The sequence below is a fragment of the Atta colombica genome, unplaced genomic scaffold (assembly GCF_001594045.1).
Source record: "Atta colombica isolate Treedump-2 unplaced genomic scaffold, Acol1.0 scaffold226, whole genome shotgun sequence".
Taxonomy (NCBI): domain Eukaryota; kingdom Metazoa; phylum Arthropoda; class Insecta; order Hymenoptera; family Formicidae; genus Atta; species Atta colombica.
Window position 1 is genome coordinate 1,441,640 of NW_017259323.1, and position 4,661 is coordinate 1,446,300.

Here is a 4,661-nt window from a genome sequence, read left to right on the forward strand (position 1 = left end):
TTCGACATAGCCTTCAATAAGCGGCGCAATAGACGGCAAAAATTTTATTATTAAATACATGGTATTCAATATTTAAATAGAATATAAATTATTAATTTATAATTATTATCCAATGTATGTTAATCAAATGCTTTAAAAAGTAATATTATATTAAAAATCTTAACTTTTTACAATGGCTAAGAGTATAAATTTAATGGTACCTTAAAAGTTGCAAAGGAAAAACGACGAACAAGGAAAATATCTATATAACCTTATACCTTTAACAATAAGTTTTCATTCAAAAGTAGTTCGTCTGTCGTTTTCTTTCAGCGAACCTATTCTTTCGTGAGTTTGTTCTAATGTTTTTAATGGAAGTTCGCTTTTCCGAGGATAGTGAAAAGTTTTTGTTCTTAAATCATACTGTGACAAGCACATAAGTAAAATGTAATTTTGGGATGTGTTTAACTGTAAGCTTAAAAAAAATATATTTTAAAAGCTACATTTATTATTAATAACATAAAAATTTCCAAAAAGTTTCTTATATATGCAAGTAACATTACACTATCATTATAATATGTATGTAAAAATATACCGATTATCTAATATAATAATCAACTCTTCTAAAGAAAAACTAAATTATTTGAATTTTGTTAATTTTAATGATTATGACATTAAAAAAAATAGATTTTACAAAGAACTATTCGAAATTTTTTTATTATTTTCAATATTTATTATTAGTTTCTATTATAAAAAATAATTAAATAAATTATGTTTTACAAATTTATTAATTATAATATATGATAAAAATAAATTTATTTTTTTACGAAATAATGTTTAAAAGAATATTTACTTAATTTAAACATTACTAAGATTTTTTTCTTATAAAAAAATCAATAAGATAAAATAATTTTTAAACTTACCTTGTAATTTATAAGTTCATTGTAATTATCTATAAATTCATTTTTATTACAGATTTTTTTTATCAGATATTTATATGATAATTTAGTGTCAATAATGCGTTTCAAGACGAATGTCAATATTCACATGTCAATCTAGAAAACCAAGGTTGAGTTACACCATTATTATGGTGTACGCAAAGAGGGTCGTAACGTCCAATCGCAGCATAAATACTTTTGCAATCATCACGAGCATTTGTATATTTTCCACACTATTTTCTTGTAAGATATTTTCCATTTATTTTTTAGTAAGAAATTTCATGTTATGTCTTAGATATAACAAAACGATGATAAAAAATTATAATTAAATTATTTATAACAAAAAAGATTATTTGAAAATTTTTTTACAAAATTTTCTCTTTTATAATTGATTTAATAAAAAGATAGCTAATTTGACCGAAAATTAATAAAAAAAGGAGAAATACACATCACGTGAACATCACATTATGACATAATTAATGACAAAGGTGGGGTTCAGCTATAAACTATTGTACAGTCTGAGCGAAAATAGAATATTACGCAGTATACGCCTAAATGAGATTCAGAGAATGTGTAAAGAAATATATCTTATTTAAATATCGATTAGTGGTTTAATAAAGCAAAAACACAGTATAAATGTGAAAAATTACAAAGCAAACTATTTTGATACTCAAGTAAAAATATTCTGATAAAAATTACAAAGTAAATTGGCTAGGAATAATAGCGATGAGAAAGGATAATGAAAACAACTATAATGAGTTTGTTTTTATCGGATAAAATTGTGAACGTGTTTTCGCTGGTGTTTCGTATTCTTAGAGTTAGTACACGAAGCAGGTGTACCACCGATTGGCCAAGGGTGGCGAGGGTGGGACGTTAGGTAGTCGTCGTCGACTATACAGACGACAGTGCGGCGCGTCGTCATTTAAGCGCGAGACTCCGTCGGATGAGCACCGGACGTGTGCTTCAATTATTCCGAAACACGTGCGACGTACGAGTTCCATTAATTGGGCGAAATTAGACATGATTGGAGACAAACTGGCAAGATGAATCAAAGTTTTCGTGTGTGATTTGCATTACAATGACAATTTCCACCATATCATCGATGTTTTCGCGACGCAGAAATGAACGCGGAGAAAATTATTTTTGGTGTAGAGTTGAATAATTTTTTATATGTGTGCTGTGTTATTTCGTGGATGTCATTTTTGAAGCGGTTTATGATTAAAATTTTAAACTTGGATATGCGAGTCATTGAAAAATGATGGTTAAAAGATGTGTATCTAATAGATTCAAAATTTTATTTGAACAAATTAAAAATAGAAAGTAATTACCAATTTTCTGTTAAAAAAGTATATTGCTTATATATATTATTGCTTCGGAAGTTTACGTTTGAGAGATTTTTCACATATATATATATAGAGATAATTGATGAGAAAAAGTATTAAAGCTAAAGCTCTGCTAGTTTATAAGTATCTGATGATTTGAGTATCTAAAATATCTAATATATTGATTTTAATGAGATTTATTTATATTTTAATTTACGTAAGCAAAAAATTATTGAACTCCAAGTACATAAATAAAATAAATCTTCTAATTAGAAGACTATAATTATTAGTTAAATATAAATTTAATACTCTCAATAAAAATATAAGAATGCTTGTTTTAAAAGAAGAAATGCAAGAAATTCTGTCAATAAATGTATAACATATAGAAATTCATGATCAATTGCAAATATCGGCGATTCTAAAACAATCCTTTTTTAAAGAGATCGATTGCCAAGCGATCAAACGATTGTACTTCGGACGATGATTTCAAGGAGAAACGTTGTCGTCGTCCAATGGAATTGCATTCGTGTTTGAGTTCTTTTCTAATCGATTTTACTAGCAGAATATTCTTAAATTGTTTAGTACGGTTTATTTCTCTCCGCAGTTATCCTTGAAAGACATTACGTTCATCATTGATTGAACTAGTATTCGTAATTTAGGCTCTAATGATTAATTAGAACGAAATGGGAACATTTTTAGAATCGTGTATGTACATGAAGAATATGATATGACATATGATTTGACATATGATTAAGTTTACCGCATAATAGTAAAATTAAATGACGTTAACGAATGTCTTAACAAATTTTTTATTGAAAAGACATTAATTAATTATAATTTTTACTCATCATCTGGGAAATAGAGAAATAAACCCACACACATACATTTTTATTATGTTTACTATTATAAATTGATATTAATTATTGAATAAATAAGATAGTATTAATATATATTAATACTAGCATAAAATATAAATAATAATTTGCTAATATAGTAAAATTCTATAATTTTAGAAATAAACATATTGCAAATAGACTGAAAAGTTAATTAGTTTAATCTTAATACAATTTTGTTTTACACAATATTTTGCAAAAATTATTAATCTTTTAATGTTATAAATTACGTAAAAAATACTGCCTTTAAAAATATACATGCTGAGGATTAAAAATAATAAAAAGTAAAAATTTAAAAGTAATAGCAGGGTTTGAAAATTATAATAATAATTGTAAAGATTATGATGACTGTAAAAGCATAAATTCCGCAATTAACTTATAATTAACGTTATTGTAATGTAGATAAGTGAATCATATTTTATGTGCTTTTAATTTTATATTAATTGAAGCAAATACAGCACATTTTCTGTATTTAATTACTTAATAGAAAAAAATCTTTTAAGCTAAATTAAAGAAACGTTCACAATTTATTATTAAATTATATGTTTTTATATTCATTAATTATTTTTAAAAATTTATTTCATTTTAATAATGCGCTCTGTCATATGTGTAATAAAAACAAACAAAATATATTGAATTAATATTGTTTTTTGCTCGAAGAAATATATATGTATGTGAAATATATATATATATATATTTTGTAATTGTATTATAACTAACCAAGATATGTTATTGATGAAACTTATTAAATTTGAAGTTAAAGTAAAAAGTAGATACTATAAAAATTTTTAATACATCCGTGTGGGAATTTCTGTGTAGAATAAAAAACTTTCTATAGAACTTCCAACTGGCTGCGAAATATGCGTAAATCACAATATATAACTTCTTTAAGTTCCGGTTTTCGAAAAATAACATCAGAGGTATTTACATGCTTGCGAGAACGTATCTACGCGGTCGGATCATCACTGCTAGTAATATTTTATAAAGATTATTCAATTTTTAATCATAAAAATTTAAATGATTCTATCAGTCATTTTACATTTTAACAATCACAAAGTCTATATATATTTTACATAATCTATTTTCAAAATTTATTGAATAAAATAATAAACTTTCTCTTCATGTAATTTTATTTAAATAATAAAATTGATTTTTGACTTGAAAAAGAAATAGTTTTACGTTAATTTTAGTTTTCAATTAAAAATTATAAATTACATTAAAATAAATTAGATTTAATTAATTAAATTGTAATTATTAATCATACGTATTACATATTAGAATCCATGAATGCTGTCAACTATCATTTTATATTACTGTAATTAGGGATTTATTGTATTAGGGATAACTAGGTATGTTTTTAAAAGATGTAAATACAATTAAAATTTAAGTAAGAATCGAATTATTTATGTATTTGATTCATTTGTCATTAAGCTATTTAAAAAATGAATCTATCCTTTGCCATCAATAATATATTAAAGGATGTACATTAAAGGATGTATATTAAATGATTAATTAAATTATATATATATATA